General features: G+C 40.9%; 1 protein-coding gene across 1 annotated transcript in view; it reads right to left on the reverse strand.

Annotated features, from left to right (window-relative positions):
* Positions 1-24902, reverse strand: part of LOC114662331 (endogenous retrovirus group S71 member 1 Env polyprotein-like) — a 946272-nt gene extending 921370 nt beyond the window's left edge. The window contains exon 1 of the mRNA XM_051935112.1: positions 24710-24902. The gene's annotated coding sequence lies outside the window, so the exon portion shown is untranslated. The remainder of the gene's footprint in view (positions 1-24709) is intronic.
* Between the last annotated feature and the right edge of the window lie 345 nt (positions 24903-25247).

The raw sequence follows: 25247 nt of genomic DNA on the forward strand, positions 1-25247 counted from the left end.
GTGAAGTTTACAGAATGAACGTTTTTCCACGTAAACAACTACCGAGTGTCAATGGAATAAGGTGTGTGGTGTAGCGGGTCCTTGGCTACGAAAGATTGGTGGCTTTTAAATAATTCATTCGCTGTGTCAGTCTCCATGGATGCGATCGTGCAGCAGCGGGGAGTTGATAGAGTAATTGAGCCGAGTAGCACATGCACGTGGGGGTTCGATCATTCTTGTTGCTTAATCGGCTTCCTGTGGTGTGCGATAGAGGCACTGCACCCACGGAGCCATATAAGAACAGGAGGAGACAGAAAGGAAGGAGGAAAAAAGGAAACTGAAAGGAAAGAGGCATGGAGAGCGAGAGCACAGCATTGGGTGCGAAAGAAAGTGGATGAGCCACCCAGCCAGCCAGCTGTAATGTAAGAGAGAGGTCAGCATGGTCAGGGGTCCCTGATGGAGCTAAGGATCGACACTCAAAGGACAGATCATGTCCACTGAATGGGAGAGTGGGTACGATCATGGAGGAGTCCACCCTAGGGATCTGAGGGATAACTATGAGTGAGAGAAAGAAGACGGGAGGACAACCGACCCCAAGCGGTCTGGCAGCCAAGACAGGGGTCAATAATGTGAGGACTGCGGTGGCTGAAGTCTCTTCCACTGAGCATGCCTTGGGTGAGCTGGAGAGACTGGGAAGGAGTTGTGCTTGTTGGCTGCTGTGATCCCAATGTCTGCGACAGGATTTTAGTCTCGTTTTAGCCTAGTTTTAAATATCTTGATTTTACCTTTTCCTAGATTATTTATTTATTGACTTTGGGAAAACTGCACTATTTATTCAGCCACTTTGCTTTGTTTTAACAAAATCACTTCTGCACCGTTCCCTTTGCTTTGTTTGTTGTCCTCAATGTCTAGCTCATCTGGTTACATTATCAATGGTGTTGAGTTCGAGAGGCTCCCTGAAAAGTAAGCAGGGAGCATGGAGCTGAACCCGCATCGTCACAAGGTGAAATTGAGAAGAAAGGTGCTGTTTAAAAATCAGAAAATGCTGTTACTGTACTGTTTTTTTTTTTAATTTTCAGCTATACTGTGCAACCCTAATATTCCTGTGGTTCTCCGCTTGAAGGAAAACTTTGCAAAATTTGTCCAAAATTTACCCTTAATAAGTCTGTAACAGTCTAACTTCACTGTACTAACTCTTTTCATGATTTTTAAAACTTCAGCCATCTCATCTCTTAATCACTTTACTTCAGGTGAGGTCTTGCTAGTGCATTATTAAGGTTAAGCACAACCTGCTTTGAATTGTAATTTACACATCATTACTTATTATTTTAATTCTAAACATTAAGCCCGTTACAATAGCGGGCGCTAGAACAGTAGTCCATAAACATTAGCAGGAACAGTCTATATTAAATGGCAAGGGACCTTTTACCTCATTAAATTTTTTCCGTAAAATGCCTGTAATTTTCTCTGACAGTAATACTGGCTTTGCTGTCCGTAATATTCATTTCATTTTCTGTCACAACAGTGGGCAATCAGCAGATTCTCCCCAGCAACTGATGAAATGTGCGCGAAAATAAATCTACTTCTACACTTTACCGGGCCAAGCTTCTTAATCACAAATCTGACATCCTCAGAGTGAACACTTGCACAACAATGGGGAAGCTGGTCTCCGCGTCTCAGTACCCGATTGGATTTTTCGTGTTTCCTGTTTTAGGTCTTACCTCATTTACTGAAATCCGATTGGATCTGCCACACGATATTTTATAGGTCCCGCCCTCTCTGTCTTGTGTGATGTGCCAGGCGGCCTTTGAAGCATCGCATCGTGCCCCGCACATGTGCACTTCACCAGAAGACACACACACACGGACACTGGATGCACACAGGGTTTTATTAAAGAGGATAACTTGACTGATGCCTTTATCCAAGGCATCTCATGACATATGAGGTACAATTGGTTACATTTATTTTTCCAATTGGAGCCCATGCAGGTGAAATGATTTGCTCATGGTTGCACAGTGCCAGTAGCAAGAACTGAAACCACAACCTCAAGGTTTGAAGCCTAATGTCCAAAGTCTCAAGCACTATGCCGCACAGCCTATATCATAATATAAAACCTAACATCTTGTTAGCCTTCCTAGTAGATTCTGAATGCTATTTGGAAGTTGATAATGACAAGTCCACCTTGACTGCTAGGTCTTTCTCATAACGGGTACTTTCAGGTTTCAAACCTTCCAATGTTTACAAGTATTTGAATCTGCTTCTAAGAAGCTGCGACTCTACTGTTCTGGAGACTATTAGAGGGATCTGATATTTCAGTAATTGGAAGTGTTTATATATTGGGCAGAATTATTAGAGGAGTATATATTTGGGAAAGTATATGTTCTTTAAACTTATACCCAAAAAGAATTTGATTTCAACTCTAAGTTGTTCATGGAACCAGGGTTTTACTGTATGCTAGAAGTTATTTCACTTACTTAAAGGCAAAAGAAGTTTTTTAACTTCTTAATTCCCAAATGGGTAATTTTACTCTGCCCAGTACCACCTTTTCTGTTCACTTCATGCTTAATATGCATTTTTTCAAAGAGGCTAACAAGCTCCATAAGACCCAAAGTAAGAGTCCACTATCCTCATAATGGACATCAGACTGCCTGCATTATGTCTGATCTAAAGTGAGCAGGGAAAGTGGCAACAATCCCCTTGATGCATATGTGTAAATTAACTTTGATAAAATTCTGCACTCAATTTCTTTTTTTCTTTTTTATTAAATTGATGGAATATGGTTACCTATGAATACCTAGTGACATTATTTAGAACAACGGATAAATCACTAGTAAAGTCCCCCTGATGCAGAAGTAAATAGTTCCCGTTCCTATCAGAAGGCAATTAATGTCAATCATTACGTTCTTCTAGGGATAGTTTTATTCTTTTACAAATTACAAACAGTCTTTATGATCAACTTAGCTAATTGGCTCAGAAGCAAAACGTGTTCAGCTTGTCAGTGGTTAAATGTTTGCTTGCTCTCCAAGCTTTGGCTTGTTAGTGGTTTTCCAAGCTAAATCTCAAAGCAAAAGCCAGACAGTATTTACCACCGTGCAGAAAACAGAAAAAGGCTGTGGAACTAAGTCAGAGGATGAAAGGCTATGAAGGTAGAAGAATTATTGCATTGAACAGCTAAGGGTGAAACATCCTTCACAGTTTAATAACCTTAACCTTCATGGCTTAATATTGAAAATTAAAAGATTTCAAATTGCTGCTTTTAGTATTGCATTTACTCTCTTGGTAGCAATAGCTCAATTCACTCTAATTAATAAATAAGACTTCACTTTTACATATTAATTAGGAGACTTGGGCTAGGATGGGCAAAAAATTAATAAGGCAATAGGTTAACAGAAAACTTCATATTGTCATTTTTAACTAGTTTTCCTTTCTTTTACAGTAAGTGCAAAACTGCATCATAATCACTTGCTGCTCAGAATTCTTTTTTTAAACTTAGATGCGATACATAGCTTAGAAAAATTAAGTGTTTACGAAAACTTACCTTAGGATTTAATGGAATCCTAGATTTTAATTTTTATTTGAGTGGATTTTAAAATCAAATTATTATTACATATATCTGATATGAATATCTGTCAATCCATTCATTCATTTTCTGAGCCTGCTTTTAATATTACAAGGGATGCAGAAGGCTGGAGTCAAAAATAAAAGCATTGTCAGCATGGCAGAAGGCTATCAGAATGAGAGGGACACATTTATGTTCAGGCCAGCTCATAGCCATCCATTCGACAAAATTTATCCTGTGGGATTTGCCAGGAAAGCAGAACACCAGGAGAAAACTCACTTAGACATAGGCAGAATATGCAAACTGCAGAAAGAGAATAACTGGGTCAGAAACTGATCCTGCCATCTTAAAGCTCTGAGGCTGCCATATTGGCCATAGAGCTAATCATAAAGATCACAATGTGTTTTTATTGAAAGACTATAGTTAGGGAGTGAAGAGTTTATCTATGTATTTTCTGAAAACATATACTACAATATTGGTTACAATAAGTCAGGGCCTATCCTGGGAAGCATTGGGCACATGGGCAGGGTGGCAGAATGTTAAAGAGCACATCCACCCACACGCCCGCAGCCACTTACAAGTGGCCACTTTACAGCTGATGATTAATCTGGACTTCTCTAGCGCCTTCAACACCATCCAACCTCTGCACCTCAGGGACAAGCTGACAGAGATGGGGGTATTGTAGGCACGGAGCTGGACAGTTTGACATCTGTGGCAGAGTGAGGGGCACTGAGCAGGCTCCTGTCAATCATGGAGAATCCACTGCATCCACTGAACAGTGTCATCTCCAGACAGAAGAGCAGCTTCAGCGACAGACTGCTGTCACTGTCCTGCTCCACTCACAGACTGAGGAGATCGTTCCTCCCCCACACTATGCGACTCTTCAATTCCACCTGGGGAAGTAAACATTAATATTAAACAAAGTTGCTGTCTGTTATACCTGCATTTTTATCACTCTTTAATTTAATATTGTTTTTATCAGTATGCTGCTGCTGGAGTATGTGAATTTCCCCTTGGGGATTAATAAAGTATCTATCTATCTATCTATCTATCTATCTATCTATCTATCTATCTATCTATCTATCTATCTATCTATCTATCTATCTATCTATCTATCTATCTATCTATCTATCTATCTATCTATCTAATCTGAAGTGAGCATGTTTGAGAGGCAGCAGAAATTTCAGAGGGTAAAACCCACAGTGACCAGCACATTATTCAAATCCATTTTCCTTGATATGTGAAGTTGCAACACTAACACTGATTTTGTTCTGCCATCATTTTCAAAACCAAAGTAGAAATAAAATATTGGAAAAACAACAACAGGAACATTGCAAATCTCCATCTATTTATTTTTGACATTAAATGCCTTTACAGAGGATTCAGAAAGTATTCATTCACTGGTACAGCACATTGCCACACCCACCATATGATGATACAGCTCGGGATCCTGGTTGACAACCCCCGCAGGAAGACACAAAGTCCAGTTTCACCCTCTGGAAATGACCACCTATCTGCTGCAGTGTGTGTTACATGGATGTCCTCCTGGCCTGGTCCAGCCACTTGGGTCCTCAACAAAGAGGATCCTGTGAACCAGATCACCCTCTGGGAATCGCGACACATGGCCGTAGTGCCGTAACTGACGCTCCCTCACAATGCAGGTGATGTGCCTCATTCAGGATTCTGTGAGCAATCGCTCCTTCAACACAAAGTCAAACCAGCAGTAGCCAAGGATTCTCCAAAGAGAGAGCACATGTGGCATTGCACATGTACTTTGTCAGCATGCCTATGTCGATCAAACACAGGAAGCTCTTCAGTCTACTTGAGACTTTATGCTTTAGGAAGGCTTTTATGTAAGTAACATATAAATGTTTTTTTTTATATAAAGACCATCAAAAAACATAATTGCAAACAGAATTTTATATGATACCTTGGCGAGATCTGTAGGTCCTGCTGTTTTGTTGAAGGTCATGTGTGTGGCAGAATCCCTGGCAGGATGATGCCCGAACTCTTGCTGCATCCAAACAGTGCCATCTTTCGCCTTTATGCCTGGTGCAGCTGCGTTGTTCTTATGTATGACTGGACGTTTCTTACAGGGAGGGCTTCTGTTCTCTTTCTCTGCTGTAGAGCCATCATCCTCATCTGAGTTCACCTCTGTTATAGAACGTCTTTATTTGAAAACTAATAGTGTCAGATTGGGGGGAGCATGAACGTGACTTAGAGAATAAAACTGAATAATAGAAAAAAATGCTAACCTATACAAGTACCATAAATTTACACCAGCTGTTACAAACTCAAATCAAATGTATGTTTTTATTCTATAATACAGTAGTAACAATAAGAGCAGCTCACTACTCAAAACTGTAAATGCAGGAAGGCCCCGGAATCAAACCCGCAATCTCTTGATTATGAGACAGCAGTTCTTACCTCTGCATCAGCCAAATGGTCATGTCAGCATTGCACCCTAATCCAATTTCTTCTTCTTTGGTTATATTCTTGAATAAAAGCACACTTATTTTGTTATACTTGTACCTTTTTTGAAAGTGTTTATTTGATATTTGGACTTCAGTCTTCACACACTATACACTTCATGTCAAAATTTTGTCATTAGTACTATAACATGAATAAAGTTTCTGTTTTAGCAATGTGTTCAACATTTCTTGCCTCGCATTTCCTTTCATCCTACATTTACAAATATCGTTGTAGATACGGAACACGTGAAATGCATGTGTTCCAAATAACAATATATTATTTACCCTATACAATTCTACTATATACCTAGCTCACACCCAGATAAACAAGGCTTGAGCTGGAAGAAATTTTTGTCTGATTTGAGCTGTGTCGGTGGGGGGATGGGATACCATGCTGCTTCCTGCTTGTGCTGATTGGCACATTTGCAAAACAAAGACGCTGATGAGGAGGTGTGAAGGAATTTAAGGCGGCCCGGCATTATGACTTTTTTTCGTACGCTTCACAGATTCTAGTGTTAAAGGCCTGGATCTTGGTTTTTATACAGGACACTCGCAAGCCCAAACACTCAGACTCCTTGCTCAGTCTCTCGTAAGCCCCGATCAGAGCCTCCATTGACTCCACAAAGATCACAGCATCGTCTGCAAAGTCAAGATCAGTGAATTTTCTTGACAGCCACTGGACCCAATGACAGTGCCCAACACCCAGTCCATGCAAGCATTGAACAGTGTAGGAGCAAGAACACACCCTTGACAAACCCCAGAATCAACTGGGGAAAACCCAGAGGTTCTGCCTGCACTCTGCACTGCACTCACAATATCAGTGTACAGGCCAGCCATGATATCCAGAAACATTGAAGTGATCCTATGAAGTCTCAGGATGTCCCACCAGGCAACTCGATCAACTGAGAAACTCTGCTAATATTCATGTTTGCGCTCCATGACACCCCTCAGTGCCAGAATGCAGTCGATGGTAGACTTCTTAGGCATAAAACAAGACTGTTGGTAGGTGAGCAAGTGATCACAGATCCTATGAAGGATGACCCTAGCAAGGACCTTACACAGCACTGAGAACAGTGTTATTCCACTGTAGTTGCCACAATCCAGGAGATCACCTTTCCCTTTCCAGATAGGGACAACAAGTCCCATTTTCCAGTCAGTTGGTATGACACCCGTCTCCCAAATGGAAGCAAAGTTTGCTTGCAATGCCAGGAAGGCAGTCTAACCACCAGCCTGGAAAAGTTCACCCCGGCCGGATACCACAGATCCATAATGACAAAGTGAAAACATGGTTTTAGAAATGTTTGCAAATTTATTAAGAATCAAAAACTGAAATCTCTCATTTATGTATCTATTCCCTTTGCTTGTGACACTTCATACTGTGGTAAGGTGTATTCTGTTTTTTTTAATTATCTTTGAGATGTGTCTAGAATTTGACCAGAGTCCACCTGTAGCAAACTGAATAGGCTAGATATTTAGAAAAGCACACACATGTGTATAGTCCAACAATTCACACTGTATGTCAGAACAAAAACCAGGCCATGATGTCCAAATAACTCTCTGTAGACCTCTGTGATCACATTGTGAAAAGGCATAGATCAGGGCGAGGGTATAAAACTCATTCTAAAACTTTGAGTGTTCCCAAGGGCACACTGGTCACAGAAATTGTTAAATGGAAGAAATACAGAACCACCAGGAGTCTTCCTAGAGTTGGCCTTCTGGCCAAACCAGTTAACCGGACCGGCCTTTCATGCAAGTCTCTGTCTGTCCTTGAGTGGCCCAGCCAAAGCCAAGACTTAAACACCATAGAACATCTGTGGAGTGTCCTGAAGATGGCAGTTTACAGATGTCTCCCATTCAATGTAACAGAGCTTGAAAGGATCTGCCAGGAATAATGGAATACACTGCCCAAATCCAGGTGTGCAAAGCTTGTACTGACTTACCGAAGAAGACCTGAAGAAGTAATTGCTAGCAAAGAAGCTTCTACAAAATACTGAATTAAGGATATGAAAACTTATATGACTGGGAGAGTTCAGTTTATGATTTTTAATAAATTTGCACACCTTTCTGAAAAAAATGCCTTTACTTAGTAATTGTGTGCTTTTGGGAGTAGAATGATGGGCAACAATGACAACTTTATTCATTAAAATTAAATCTACAACACAGTAAAGTGTGCAGAAAGTGAAGGGGTCTGAATACTTTCTAAATCCACTGTGGATGATTTATACTTATCCTATGTTAAGATTTTATCTGCATAGGTCCAATGCTAAGTGCATCGCTATGGTGTGCATTTTAATTGAATAAAATCTAAAATATGCAGGTGTGCCTGCAATGTCATGAATGTGTGTACTGTGACAGCACTCGGAACTTTAACAGAGCAAAGCAATTCTGCATGCCATCTACAACAAATGTTTCATCGTATGCAATCCTATCCCAAGATGCAAACAAATAATCTCACGTGAGCATGAAATGGCAAAAAACTTTGACTGAAAAACGATCCGATTTCAGCACATGAAAGGAGACAAAGAGAAACAAGAGTGTTTTGCTTTGGATTTTAACTTTTTGATGTTTTCTTTACATGTGTACCTTTGCGCTTAGACAACAAAAAAGGCTGTGTGAGAGCTTGTATGTTTAGGTTGAACTGAACCTGGGAATATGTATATAAAACATCTATGTGTGGAAGTGTGTGTTTCTGTTTGGCCCAGAAGTGAGAGGTGGAGTTGGGCTAAGGACTCCACCTCCAAGGATGCACAAGCGAGGCCTGCACATCTGCAAAACGAAACATCCGAAGAGAGAGTCACTTGCTTAGTGGCTAATACAGCAGCGAGGCAAGCACATCCGCAAACAAAACCTCAGAAGAAAGACATTCACTTAGCCACTAATACACAAACGACGCGAGCATGATGCCCAGAGTAGTTCCTTTCAATTACCTGACATCTCTACATTTCAATTTTTTTTTCTGATGATTTCAATAGTTTCTAGGACCCCAGGCTTTTTACAGCACGGGCTTACACAGCTAGTTTGTATATATAACCACATCGATGCGTAGCGTTATGATGTACTTAACCACTTAATGCTAGAACTTATGTTGAAAACATGCATTTCCTAATGAAATATTTGCCAACATCAGACGTCAGACTTGAAACACAAATTGAGTATCTATAAGTATCTATGAGACAATTAACCTATCATACATGTCTCTAAAAGGAAACTAGAGTAATTCGATATGGGCACATAGATAAGGAGCAAATATCACTCATCAAGGTGGAAAAGGAACTATTAAAATCAGATGGTGATGCAACAACACTGATTGCTCTACCATCATTTTGGAATATCATTACTAATATGATGGTCTCAAATAACACAATAATACCTATTTTCCTGAATTATGTGTAAAAACTCCAGAAGTAATACAAGAACAGATGTCAACATATGCACACCAATTCATGACAGATGAAGTCCTAGATGGTAATTACTGCTGTTACACACTGTGATGGCTTGTGCATATCACATACTAGAGGAGTCGCTCCTGCATTGACAATGAATTTAATGTACAGCTAGCTTTTCTATCTCTCTATCCCACTTTGCCTCCATCAGGAAACATTCAGTCAGTCTGGCAGTGCCCTAAAGCTACTTGTCATTCAGACACTTGAAGTGCTGCCCAGCTGTTGAGTCTATTTGCGCTTTGTAGCCACCTCTTAAGCAGAAAACATCATTTTAATATATTTTTAAACTTTTTCGAGACATTCCAGGAATATGCAGCGGAGATCAGTCTAAGTGCATTTCCAAATGTACAACAAGCACGTTTTTCAGAAATATAAAATCTGCATATTTATGGCTGTTTTCCTTATGTTTTTAATTAAATGAGTGTAAAGTGAGAGTGTCAGTTATTTAAAAGTAGAAAATCCCTTTAGGGTTAAGTAAAACATATGACAAGAGCATCAATTAAATTCTATTTGAGTGAATAGCATTCTTTAGTAATTAATAAAACACTCTCAAACACTGTCATGTTTATCAACCTGCAGAACTCAGGAAGGACAGAAACAAACTAGAGAGTTTTAATTACAGAAACATCTACCCTGCAGCAATTTAAATATTTTGTTAGGGTAGGGTCAGTGACAACTGTCTACATGACAATTCATGTTAGAGAAATAAGCTGCGGAAAAATCATATATTATTCTACAAGATAACTCAGATAATATACAATTAAAGTATATTTACCATGCAGATTATACAAAGTGCCTTTATATACTGCCTACTGTATATTTTGGATCAGTTACAATGATAATACTATAGTGCAGGTCCCCATTCTGTCAAATGGCAGCAGGATAACGTTTTTATCTAATGTACTATATTATCCCCCTGCTCCACAGTATGATAGTGAAGAACTGGGGATTGACTGGTCCCTTATTAGATGTCTGGGCTTAAAGAATATAGGGACACTTTGGGCCATAAATGTGATATTAGGGTTTTGATTTGGTTTTATTTTTCATATGTTTTATCACGTGTTTCTAAAATCAAACATTTGTTATAGAGGTTTTTGAGGCTCCTGATTATGACTGTGATGCTTATTTTTAGAAATTCCATCCACATAAAAAGTGATCAAATGATTGTACTTTTTGTCAGCAATTTTGTATTTCTTATGATTGCCTTGAATTTTTGTTCCCATCATCAGGGGACTGTTCCAGAAAGTAGAATCAGGATGAAATTCTGTTAAAGAAAATCATGATTCACAGAAATTGGGCTAATTCTATTCCTGAAAACCTGGATTTAACCAAGCCTGTATTTCTGGAACAGATTAAGCCAGAATTATGTTATCTGTGAGGCCAAAGATGCGGAGAATTCACTAATCCTGCTTTTTGGAAAATGTTCAGGATTTGCCTGTTCCAGAAAGAAGGATTTGATGAAATCCTTAATTTTCTTTGTGCAATAGTAACTGACCCACCTTCAATCCTTGTTTGGAGCCCCTTGCCCTTTAAAGAAATGCCACTGAAAACTCTCCTCATCCACAAATACATATACCCAATATGCTAATTAATGCAGTTATGATTTGGGGTTTTGTAATGGAATAAGACAACATTATGACTTCTGTGTTATATTGTAGTTCATTTGAAGCACATATATCAAATGCTCAGAACAAATATCAGTGTTCCCTTTTATCCATTAGGTAATATAAGATGCCACACACATAACCATTGTGCAAATCCTGAGGCCAAATATCAAGTATTTGAACAATATATTTCAGGTTTGAACCGGGTAAGTTACCGTTCAAAGAGTGGGCACTGTGAGTCTTCTGTTTCAGATTTGTACATGACTATAATTAACCTTTGCTTTCTTTTGTCACGTAATTATCAGAGAATACAGGGTGCAGTACAGGCAGGATAATGTTGGACATCTCTCACAGTATGAACTAAAACAACTCTATTTGTGTCTGAACACTTAAATGGCATGGGCCTTACACTTTTTAGATGATATTACATTTGGAGAAATGGAATTTAAAGCTTACTTGAGGGCATATAATGTTTCAAATAGAGTAATATCGTCAGGGTTACATTTTGCACAATGTAACAATTTACCACACTAAGTTTGCATGGATATTACTGATTGACTATTTTATGCATTCACTCAGTCAGTGATTTCCTCTTTTCCTTGGCTGATGCTGTGCTGCTCCTCTTTTTTGATCATATGCTAATCTTTGTACACTGCTCCAGCACCTCTTGATCCGCTGGGATGACGATTGTTCCCTCTGTTTCTCAGATTTGTAGTCCATGGTTGATCAACTGTTCGATGCTCAACATGTCAGGGCTTGAAAATTTTGCTGTGAACACATGTCAATCCGGATTAGCCTATACATGATATCGTGAGCTGATTGAAATCCAGTGTTCTGAAACTGGCTAATCTAGTTCGGTATCACACCATAGCAAGATGGAACTTGTTCTAAGATCCAGGATTATCTAATCTCTCTTCCTGTAACTAACACCTGGACCACTTCACACATTTCTAGGGGAATGTCCTTGGAGAACACATTTGGTAACAACACAGTGGGATAAAAGGTCATCTGGGAAGTTGTGGATACAAAACCCTTTTTTGTAGTGGTCTTTCTAACAGTTTTTGGTATTTTTACCTGGTTATGTCCTTTTTGCCTTGTATATTTGACCATAATTTTTGTCTCTCGTATTTGGCTTTGATGGTTGTGATTTTGATCTCCTAGTTTTGACCCTTTTCTATAACTTGTCTATTCTCCCAGTTATTTCTCAAATCTAGTCGGTTCACTGATATAACATTAAATATGACCTAAAAATGAGCAAGCCCGACAGTAGATGTGTTAATAGCAAGATAAGGGAATTACAATGAGAACTAAAAGAATTACAAAAGCAAATGAGTGACTTTGCTTCAGATCTGTATAACAACATAATTGATGAGACAAAGCTCCTTGCAAATGAAATTAAGATTTTAAAGGAAAGGAATGAGATACATGAAGCAACAAACGTGTATGCAAAGAATAGATGTTCTACTAACATTAGAATAGTGAGTTTACGTAGTCAAAACGTTTGCAAAGTTTTACTAAATGTCTGCACCTGAGAATTTTTATGTGACTATACTGTATACAGCATAAACATATACAAGTACTGCTTTTCATTTCGGTATGAACCTTACTAACAAAACTGTGACAGTAAATGGTAAATGTTATGATTATAAAATTATACCTTTCCAATAACAAAGGAGTACAGATAGGCCTTATTGATGTGTGAGGGAAATATGGGGGTGGCAAGTTATATAAACAGATAAATTTGTCTCTTACAAACTAGGACCTTGGTATTTTTTCTGTAACATATTAAGAAATAAATTTGTGCTTTACCCATAGAAACAGAAATACCTGCATTCTGAATATGATATCCCAAAAATACATTAAACACAAAAAAATGTTAATCAATAAGAGAATTAAAAAGATATGTGAAAAAACAAGGCCCAAAGCAAAAAATGCTTTCCCAGTGGGCCTCTTCTGCTTATAGTGGTTCTTGCTGTCTAAAAGCAGTGCTGTACTGCCTACTTGCCCTCCTAAAAACCACACCACCAACCATGAAACAATTCTCTCACTTACCTTCTGTTTTTTTTTTTATTTTCTGTCTCTACTGCACTACATTCTCGCCCATTCAACCATGTTCCAACTCCCTGCCAGTTTCACTTCTGAAATGAACATCATCCCCTACAAAAGCTCTGAGCTACCTTAGAAAAAGTTATCTCCTGTGGCTGCTGGTATTCCTGCATCTCTGAGTCACAGTTGGCAATCAATCCATAGCAGTATCTAGACTGTCCGCCCGTATTTACAGATAGCAGAATCCTAGCTGTCCTGTTTGAGAGCCATTGGATCAAGCGCTCTACCCCGGGAAAATTCTTTTTGGATTCCCTCTTGGATTCTCATAACCTCTCTCTCTCTTGCTCTCTGGAACTTCCAGGACATCAGTTACTGCACATATAGAAGCCTTGTGTATACAGTATGTGAAGAGCATGCATGGTCATGATGCTTGCAGCACTCCAACATGAATTCCTTGTTTCACTTGATAACTTCATCAATTTGTAACACTGAAGGCATTAAATTCTAAAGCAAAGAAAAGGAAAAACAAATACCAAAGCAAGAACAGGAAAAAACAAAATACACCAGAGAAATATTCTCAAAAATTCTTAAATACTGATGCTGAAACTAACTGTAAAATGACTGTTGAGTTCAAATGTCATTTGACTCCTTTGAAAGGACACATATCCGAATGATAAATATTTGATTCCAAACCCAGTGTTTTCCAACCTTTGTGGTGTCATGAGCCAGTTTTTCAACTGCCAGTGTGTTCACGGTCCATCCTTGGGTCACCTTTCGCAAATTTAGTGCAATCATCTGAGGTACCCCTTGGTGAATCAAGCATGATCAACAAAGATTGGCCTGAGTGGCTTCCTGCAAGATCACCAGACTGTTAGATGAATTAAGCATAATTGTTAATGCTTTTCCTCCTTGGTGAGTGGAGTGCGATCATTGAAGAGGTGAGAGGGGTGGCGGGGGTTCTGTCAGGAGTCAGCGACGGACCATTTGTGATGCCGTCATGGCCAGCAGGTTGGTAAACGCTGCATTACTGTATTTTTTAGAAGTATTAGTGCTGATGCTTCTGCCTACAAGTTGGGGGGTGCTCACCACGACTGCACTCAGGTACATTAAAAAGTTGCATTTATTGTATTTGCATCCTGTACCCACTTCACAGTAGAGAATAAGTATGAAACCATCAGGGGAAAAAAACACGTAACTGCATTTAGACTGTGAAAACAAATAGTGAAATTACTTTTTAAGGACACCATTTTGCTTTCTCTAAAGATTACAAATAAGTACACTGCTGACACCCAAAGGAGCAGACTGTAAGGTCAGAACAGTACTCCTTTTGCATTTTAGTTACTTAGCACCTTGGGAAGCTGAAGTCTGACTGCTTTTGAAGTTTTTTCTTTATCATAGGCAAAACTAAATTGAAGAGGAGCTGGAGAGGATATCAGTTGTTTCTTACTTGACTGTCAAACCACCAGACAAACTCATTGCTGCATCTGAGGATTACATACTGTACATATGCTCAGTCTTCAATCTTAGGTTGACACAAGTGTGAAAGAACTTTTAACAGTATTTTACAGCTTACTTAAATATGAGAAGTAGACTTACCACTCAAGTTCCAGGTGTGCAAAGCAAGCAATGTTCAACATCATCTGTTTGATAGTAGACTAAAGTAATCTGACTCATTAATGTCATGAAGCAATTGTGTCCATTAAACAAAGACTGGGTGAGGTGTACATACTGTATATGTTGACAAAGGAATAACCAAGAGAAATTGGGAAGGTTTGGGGCAGCTACCCGTATAATATTTCCCGGCTGCAAAATCTGTCAAAAGACAAAGACATGTTCACACAACTGAGTCCAAAACAGAACGGAGTATCATCTTTAAGATGGCGGCTTTTAAACCCTCACAGGGGAAGTGATGTCATCAGGACCGGAACCAGAAGTGACATCATTGGCTACCCCAAAACAGGGTGAGATTTCCCGAGAATGGTCTGTAAGGAATTGAGAGAGAGAATTAGTGCACTTGCCACCCCCAGGTCCGGCATGGAACTACATTTATTCAGGCCCTTTGGTTGTCCCCTAAACACGCGTGTGTGACAGGACCCCCCATCAGCCCAGACCCGCCAGGTCGGGAAACTGTAAAGGTGCATGGTCCGTAACAAGTGTAAACTCCCGACCCAGGAGGTAACTGTGTAATGGCCCACTTGATCACAACAGCCTCTCTTTCCACCGCCACATACCTGGTCTCCCGATCCAGCATTTTCTGGCTCAGAAACATGACGGGGTGTTCAGCACCATCAACACTTTGGCTCAGCACTGCTCCTAGGCCTGTCTCCGAAGCGTCCGTCTGGAGAGTGAAAGGAAGGGCAAAGTTAGGTGCTTTCAAAACAGGTGCTGACGTCAGGGCCCATTTTAAGTCACTGAATGCAGCTTCTGTCATATCAGTCCATACCACAGGGGCCCTCTTCGTTGTTAAATTATTCAAGGGCGCTGCTCTCTCCGAAAAGCAAGGCACAAACCGGCTGTAGTACCTGGCTAAGCTGAGAAATGCTTGGACCTGCCGCTTGGTTCGTGGACAGGGCCATTTAAAAATGGCATCTATTTTGGACCACTGTGGCTTCACAGTACCACAACCCACCAGGTAGCCTAAATATTTGGCTTCCTTCAACCCAAAAAAACATTTTTTTGGATTGATCTGAAGACTGGCCTCACCCAGCATCCGTAATACCGCTCGGACATGCTGTAGGTGTTCCTTCCATGTGCTGGAATAGATGACGACGTCATCTATGTAGGCAGTACTATACAAGTTATGGGGGCATAGCACTTTGTCCACCAGACACTGGAAAGTCGCAGGAGCTCCATGTAACCCGAATGGAAGGACACAATACTGCCAGTGTCCACTAGGGGTGGTAAATGCAGTCTTGACCTTTGTGGAGTCTGTTAAAGCAACCTGCCAGTAACTCTTGGTCATGTCAAGTGTGGTCAAGTATTCCATTTGTCCCAGCCTCTCAAGGAGGTCGTTCACTCGAGGCATAGGATTAGCGTCAAATTGGGAAAACCGGGTTTTTCGTCTACCACATCCGGGACAGGCAAGATAACTGCTTCGAGCTCTTGTTTCTGTCGAATGTTTAAGTTATTGCCAAAGTTAAGGGTGTTGGTCTGAGCAAAGAATGAGCGGAGCTGGCTGGACGAGGGATAGGAATCCCTTTCCTTCCACGGTTTCACCATATTCACATGATATACCTGCTCACTCGGCTGACAATTGGATTGTTTCACCAAATAGTCGACGAGCCCTTTCCTCTCCTTAACCTCGTATGGTCCCTGCCAACGGGCAAGTGGTTTAGAGTGGGAGGTGGGAACCAACACCATGACTTGATCCCCCAGTCGGAACTCCAGGAGCGTCATGCTGTAGTCGTAATAGCAGGCCTGTGCTACTTGCGCCTCCTCCGTGTGACTTTTTAGGATAGGTCCATTTTTCCCAAATCTATCGTGTAACTGCGTGATATATTCTAAAATATTAGTTGAGGGAAGAGCCTCTCCTTCCCACCCTTTTTTCAAAATGTCCAGTATGCCCCAGGGTTGTCATCCGTATAATAATTCAAACAGTGAGAACCCCGTCGAGGCTCGATGGACTTCCCTGTTGGCAAAGAGCACGAGGAGGAGGAGCTGATCCCAGTTCCTTCCATTCCCGCTGAACACCTTGCGGAGCATCTGTTTGAGAGTCTGATTAAATCTCTCAAATAGACTGTCTGTTTGAGGATGATAAAGCATCTAAAGACTGAGGTGTATTTTAAGTAACTTGGTCGTCTCCCTGAATGTCTCCGAGGTAAACGGCATTCCTTCATCCGTAAGGACTTCCTTAGGGATGCCAGCTCGCGAAAAGACCCCTACCAGTTCCTGTGCGATGGTTTTGGAATTAGCTGAGCGCAAAGGAACAGCTTCTGGATATCGGGTTGCATAATCCACGAGGACTAATATATATTTATGTCCTCGGGCTGAGGGTTCCAGAGGTCCTACGATATCGACCCCTATTCTCTCAAACGGGACATCAATTAAGGGAAGGGGAACGAGACGAGCACAGTCCCTTCTAGGAATCTGCCGCAGTTGACACTCTGGGCAAGAGATACAAAAGTGGCGAACCTCCTCGTTAATTCCTGGCCAATAAAATCGGAGCTTAATTCGCTCCAATGTTTTTTCAGTGACCAAGTGGCCTCCTAGGAGGTGGGTGTGTGCTAACTCACAATCAGGAATCAGCAACAACTTCCATACCTCCCCCTCATGTTCACTAACCCGATATAACAAATCATTTTCAATGACAAAGTGGGGACCCTGTGGCATGGGCTGATTGGTGCGTTGGCTGGTGATTATTACCACTGCATTCTTTACAAACTTCAGGGAGTCATCATGCCACTGCTCCCTTTTCAACAAGGTCGGTATTTGTCTAAATTGAAAACCCAGATCAGAAAGAGGGTCTGGTCTGACCTCAAGGGGCAGGGAATTAGCCTGATCCGTTGAGGCGCACTCTGTTGACGTCAGGGGTTGCGACAGACCGGGAAGCTCCCCATCCACCTCTTGGCTTCCCACACTGCTCTTCGCCGGCTGAATACATGGCGTGGAGACATCCTGCAACATATTATTCCCGTCTGTTACTAGGCCCAAATTAGTATAGGAATGAGTAGTACTTCACCGCTTTTAATATTAGACCAGTCCTGCCCTAGAATCACAGTAAAAGGGGACTTCAAGAGGACTGCTACGATGATCTTTTTTACCAGTCCTCCTTGGCTGATGAAACATCGGGCGGTTTTATAGTACCGGATATCTCCGTGTACACAGGTTATACTGGTCTTTACATTATCCATTGTCGCAGCAGTGCGTTGTAGCAGGGCTACATAGTTAGTGTTGTCAAATGTCAGTACTGAGTGCTTCTTGTTTACATTGTCCCGTTTGCTGTCTATCAGTGAATGCCGTCCCCCGATGATGGAAGAAGACCACAGCCTCAAACCTGGAAAACACCTGTTCACTATTAATCAATTACAGCTGTCACAGGACTATTTAAGTAATCAGAGAGAAGAGAGTAGGAAGGAGAGGAGAGGAGAGAAGGAGACCATTTTTTTTCACGACCACGAGCCATCTGTACCTGCTGTATTCCACATCGCGCATTTTCATCCAGTTTGTTTTCAATCCGCCGGGCTTACTTCAGTACCCTCATCATGAGAGACCCTGGGGTCAGACTTCATCATCCACCATGCGCCGAGGATTCATGGTGAGGCTGCTCCATTTTGTTCCGGGAAAATCAAACGACTCATTTATCGCTAGTTCAGTCAACCGTATTCAGGACAGTTTTTATAACCGGACTCAAGTTCACGATCATTCCATATATCATTCATTTTGTGTTATTCGTGTTGTTTGTTATATGTTACAGGGGCAAGGGAAGGTTTTGTTGTATTTATATATGGTGGTGTCTCGTTGTTGATGCGGTGGAGGGATATTTATATTTATATGTTTATGTCTATTTTTGCATTTGTCTTGTTATTTCATTTAATACATTTAATCAGTATAATTTTACATACCTGCTTTTGTGTGTTTATATTTACACAGTCGATTGTGGGGAAAAGTGTAATTTGTTAGAAGTACGGCTTGATAGTTAGATTCATACTCAGTAAATTATCCAGGCCACAGGTCTTGGAGGTGTAGCTGCCGGCTGGGTAAGGGGTCGGCCGTTACAATGTAATGGCAGTCAACAATGGAAATGATGCTGCCGGAGTCAAATAGGGCTTCCACTTTGAATCCATTAACAATTACCACTCCCATAGGAGGCATTGAGAAGGGGTTTGAAAGTGCACACAATCTACCTCCCCCTCTCCGCTTACATCCTGCCTCGTCCCCAAGTGAGTGGCACAACCGTGGACCCAGGGACACCGGTGCAAACTCGGCTTGTACCAAGAGAGCAGTTTAGCAGGGATGTAACCTCCATGGCGACTGCTAAAGGACCGTTCTGCTCTCCCAGACTGTAAGGTTGTCCCAGTGGTTTCTACGAGCCTGAAGAGCTTGTCCATATTAATGAATTCCCCGCAGATCGGCTGGGTGAAATGCTCAGGTATTTTATTCAAAAAAATAAAGCAGGTTACCTTTTTTACTATTTGAAAGGTGAAGCATTCAGAGGGATTCAACCACTCCGCCACCTTTTCCCAAAGAGCATCCACCTGCTTTTGGGTAGATCTCTCTCACCTGTTGGTCTGGGGAATCCTCACCCTTCTCTGGGGCCTTGGCCCCGGCGGGGAGGACAACCCTCTCATCCAAGAGGGCATAATAAATCCCTGTTGCTTCCCCAATAAAGACCAGCCCAGTTCCATGTGTCCCCTCGACACTCTCCATATGCATTCTATGTGGCCTGGAACTAGACAAAGGAAGCTGAGTCTGCACCGGTTCTTTCTGGAGTCCGGGACGAACCCCCCACCCGGAAACTTGGCCCCAGTACTCTCCCACCTGTTCATAAGTCAGATCCAATCCCGTTTTCTTCTGGGATACTTCCATCCTGCCGGCTACGCCACTGTCAAAAGAATAACCAAGAGACATTGGGAAGGTTTGGGGCAGCCACGCATATAATATTTCCCGGCTGCAAAATCTGTCAAAAGACAAAGACATGCTCACACAACTGATTCCAAAACAGAACTGAGTATCATCTTTAAGATGGCGGCTTTTAAACCCTCACGGGGGAAGTGATGTCATCAGGACCAGAACCAGAAGTGATGTCATTGGCTACCCCAAAACAGGGTGGGATTTCCCAAGAATGGTCTGTAAGGAATTGAGAGAGAGAATTAGCGCACTTCACCACCCCCTGGTCTGGCGTGGAACTACATTTATTCAGACCCTTTGGTTGTCCCCTAAACACGCGTATGTGACAATGTGTAGAGTTCATCAGGTTCAATTGTATGTGTTGGCAAGGTGAGAGAACTGAAAGGACAGCATCTGTACCTTTTAAAGAGAGAGTATTAATCAGATAAACCCAAGGCTGTGCCTTCATCGTTGACTTAAGGCTTTATTGCTAAGAAACATTTACTATAAATTATATTTGACTGATGCATTTATGAAATGCAACTTAAAAGGTTGAAATACAGTAACTTACAACTGTTTACAGGTATTTTTTACAGTTGGAGTAGAGGCAAATAATGTGATTTGTGGTGGGCAACACAATGAGTTAGAGGTTTAAAGTCAGACAGCATTGTGGTTTACAGTCCACTGCCTTAGGCACTAAACAACACTATGTACAGTACATGAGCAAAACAGTCATTTGTTTTTTAGAGCATGATAAACGTTGTTAGATTATATTTTCAAGTGCTTATCTGGTTAGACTGTCAAATTTCTTTTCAGTTTGGTAGTTCAGTCCAGTTTTTCTTCTGTATTTGCTACCATTGTGTACCTATTGCAGATTTTAAAAGACTGTTATTGCATGATTCCTCCACGAGTGGACACTAACAATGCTGAAGGAATGGGTTTAAAATAGGATAACGCAGTAAAAGAATATGTTCATCGCTGCTTGAATGTTTGTCACTCCTTAGTGTAGTTATATAAGTGTTACATTTTTACTTTGAAATCCTTGTCTGATAACAACTAGTCCAATATTCCTCAAATACCTGAAATTTTATAAATTGTTTAGTGAAAATGACACCTGAGTCAGGAATATCTATATAATTTGTGCTTCGTTTGTATTGTCATTGTTAAAATCAACGTCATTGTGTCATCTTTTTGTGCTTTTGTATTTCTACAGCTGCCACCACGTCTGCTTGTGTTTTCATGTACACCACAATTTTATGCTTCTAGTCATCATGATGTTCTATGTATGCTAGGCAGGTGATGCCATGTTATTAACTCACGACAGCCATGGTATAACAGATGGCCATGAGTGTCTACACTTAAATTAAAAATGGTGTAGTGGTAAATTCAAAACATAACAATTTAATACAATATCAAGTGATAGAGCAAAGTAATTGAAAACAAAAAAATAAAATAAAACTGAGTTTTGCATAGTTCAAACCCTTAAGAAAAATGTAAGGTGCAACATAAAAAATATATTAAGCCAAGGAAAAAGAGCAAAAAAATATTATTGACATTCACAACAACAGTGAGTAAAAGCTCTAAAATGAAACATTCCAAATGGTATTGTCTGGAGGAAAACAAATACATTGACACTATTAGATCCCCCCATTAACAATTAAAAACTAATGCAAAATGGCAAGTAAAATGAATAACGTTTTAAAAAAAAGAAATACATTAATTAACAAAGCTTTCCTGAAAATAATGAATTGGAGGAGGCAAATAAACCATCAACTGCGTGCCTTAGCCAAAACACCACAAGGCTGCCATGTTTAAAACTGCAACATCTGCACATATGGAACTGTTGCAGAGTGAGTAGCAATTTACGTGGGAAGGATAACTAGGCCTAATAAAGTGGCCACTCAGTGTCAGATGCAGTGTGATGATCCTGTGATGAGCTGGTCTTAGTACAGCATTTACGGTAACAAGACTACTTTTGGATTTAGTGCAGTATGCCTTAGAGCTGTGGACCAGCAGCAGATCAAGTCCAAGGCTAAGTGCCATTGCAGTGTGCTTCTTGGAGTCGGAGAAGAGGAACAAAATTGGATTCTAACTTAGACCACCCTGTGAATAGGTTTAATGAACTTAGTACTGTGGGTAATGTTACAAAATGAATTCCAGCATGAATCACTCAAACTGTTACAAACATGACACAGCACAATTATGCCATTTTAAAAAATATGGAAACTATGTTTTACATTTATATTTGGACTGCACTATAGCATGATACCTAATCAAACATTTTAACCCAATGTCACAGAAAAAGACAAGAGGTGCATGGAAATATTTACATTGCAAAATATAAAAAATAGAAAAATATGGATCAACATACATTTAACCATTATTCTTCAGTCAATGCAGACATTGAGTTTGTGGACACTTTTTGTGACTGAAGACAGAGAAGAAAATTAAAATTAGTAAAAACCTTTTATTGATACATACCAGACAAGGGTAAAATGACAGAGAAATACAGTCCTAGGACACCGCACTTCATCTGCCTCGAGCGCAGATATCCTTGCTCTTTTATACCTTTCTAGTCTCCTGATCGTTGACCACGTAAGCAATAAAAATAGCGTCCTGACTCATTTTGTATTATTCCAATTGGTAAAGTCTTTACCCTAAAGGTATATTTTCTTGTCACACACATCATTGAAAGAAAACTTCCAGAAAGTATATATGCTTTTTGTCACGTACGCAAAACACAAACAAGTTTGATCATTCTGTCCTATTTTCTGTACTTACACACATACATTTTGTTCAATTACATCATTTTATGTTTTTACACTCCTCCCTTTTTGAACAAAATGATGTGGGCAGTAGAATTAAATTGAAATGGTTGATGATGGGGAAGGGGGGGGGAAAGGGGATGGGGAGGAGAAAATGGAAGAAGCTATACGAGACATGTGCTCCTCATGTAGCATATATGCCCTTTCCATAGAGGCGGCAAAGTACTTAGATATTATGTAGCGAAACAAAGGGATAATACAACAACCAACTAGGAGGAGGAGGCAAAATGCCACAACCAAAGAAATGAAAACAGATCTTATCCATTGTCCCCAGGATCCGAAGGAAGATGCAAACCACTGATCCCAGGGATTTGTAATGCCAGAATTAGTGGTAAGTTCATTAGAGAGAGCAGTGAGGCCTGCCAATGCACGAGTTATTGATCCATCTGGCGCAGTATTATTAGGAATATATGTACAACAAGCATCGCCGAACATAGCACAGACGCCTCCCTTTTCCGCAAGTAACATGTCCAAGGCTAGACGATTTTGCCAAGTCATCAGAGAAGTACGGTCAAGCTGTTCATGTATGCCTTCAATAGCGTCTTTGGTGAAGTTAAGGAAACGTTGTTGGTTATAATAAAGGTAATTAATCCAGTCAACATTCTTATTAATAGTAATTTGGGGTATGATAGATTCAAAACCGGCAGCAACTTGATCCCTAGCTTTAAATCTGTCTGGGACACCCCTGGGGACTCCAATAGCATCTATGTATACTCCAGGGCCATGTAAGGAGATATTAGAAGGCATATGGAAAAGGGAGCGGGTATGTCGGAAATAAAAAGGAGGGGTGGAATAATATGGGGAGTGAGAGGGAGGTAAGGATAGAAGTCTAAAAGGTATTACTAATTGGACTGGAGCACAGGTACCAGACCAGTTAGAGGGAAGGGTGGCAAATAAATTGGACCTACGGCACATCCACCAAATATCTGATCTAGGAGTGGTTTGGGAGAGGAGAAAGGAAGACAGAACGGTATTCAGAGAAAAGTTGACCTGAAAAGTTTGAGAACAGAAGGAAAATGGTAATTCTCCTACCCATGTCGTTTCATTTGATTTGAAACATGTATAATTTCCTTCGTGAGTTTGAAACATAGGGGTAGTCATGTGACGGGTGGGGAGAAAAAGAATAGATAGATTAGAACACTTTGAACCAGAGAGGGGTTTCTTAGAAGTAGTGAATAAGTACAGAAGGCAGGGCAACCCCGCAGGGTCAGAAATGTTAGATAATGGGAAAGGGACTGTAGCTAAATGGGAACGGGCTGCAGCGCACGTGTAACAATGAGAACGATTAACTTGCTTAGCTGAATAGAGAACCCACTGCAACCATCTATTCTGATCCCCATAACCAGTTTCTACTGAAAAGGTGCTTGTTAAAGTGGTTAGATTTAACACACGAACTATAGGGGCCGAATCGTCAGGTAAAGGAATGGTGGTGGGGGTGGAGGTTTCAAAGGAAACGTTGGAGGGAGAAGGAAGGGGGTCCTGTACTCTAATATTAAATTTTCCTAAGGGGTCAGTTCCTGAGACATAAGCCCCAAGGATGTAAGTGCCAGTATCATGAACAGTAGGGTTTTTAAGCGTAATAATTACAGGGTTACATTGATTCTCATCACATTTAGTAAAGGCATGCCCCTTAATTATAGAGAATCGGGTCTTCAAGCTGTATTGCAGGCTTTTATAAGGAGAATATCCCCAGTCATCTGACCCTGTATTTGCAAAGACTAAACCCCACCGACTGCACCAGTCTTCGTAATCCGTAGGAGCTGAAACACAAACATATTTATCAGACCAGGTCCATTGTTCTTGTCGTCCGACTCCACAGTCCACAATTGAGCAGAAATCAATTTGCACTGAAGTGGTGAGTCCCTGTGTGACTGTGATATTTGGGTATCTCTGATTCTGGTTCTGTTTTACCTTATAAAGATAAAGATCACCACCCATCCTTGGGTAGCCCGAGAGGGTGCGGGTAACAGTCAACAGAAAAAGTATTTTTAAGATAGCCATTTCTTGCAATGCGATGTGTGGATCCAGGCAGGCAGTCCTTCAACTTTCACGGCATGTGGTGTGGATAGAAGAATTTGGAATGGTCCTCTCCACCTAGGCTGATGCCAGTGTTTCCTCCGAGTATCTCGAACCAAGATCCAGGTGCCCAAGGGAATTGGTAAATCCTTAGAAGGTGGGCTGGTCCTCCAGGCTTGATTAACCTGCTGGTGAACTTCCTTCAATGAGGTTCGGAGACCTGCAAGACTAGAGAGAAGATCATTGTCCACAGTATGCAAATTCACATTTCCTACAACCATGCCAATGGGCATGGGACGTCCGGTCAGAATCTCAAACGGCGATAGTCCCAGTTGTCGGTGTGTCCGTCCCCTTAGTCCCATTAAAGCTAAGGGTAGTGCATCCGGCCATGATAAATTAGTTTGTTCACAAATTTTTGCGAGTTTAGCTTTTAAAGTGCCATTGCATCGTTCTACGATGCCTCCGCTTTGGGGATGGTATTTACAATAATGGTGCACATTAATTTGGAGCCAGGTGGTTAATTCATTTATAACGGAGTTCACAAAATGAGTGCCATTATCTGTTTGTAACTTTTGAGGGATACCCCATCTTGGAATAATCTCTTTAATTAGTGCTTTAGCTACTGTTTTGGCATCGTTGTGTTTTGAAGGGAAAGCCTCTACCCATCGGGAGAACACATCGACAATCACAAGACAATATCGGTACCCTTTAGACGGGTTAGTTCAATGAAATCCATTTGGAGGTGTTCAAACGGACCC

Source organism: Erpetoichthys calabaricus, chromosome 12, assembly GCF_900747795.2.
Source record: "Erpetoichthys calabaricus chromosome 12, fErpCal1.3, whole genome shotgun sequence".
Taxonomy (NCBI): Eukaryota; Metazoa; Chordata; class Cladistia; order Polypteriformes; family Polypteridae; genus Erpetoichthys; species Erpetoichthys calabaricus.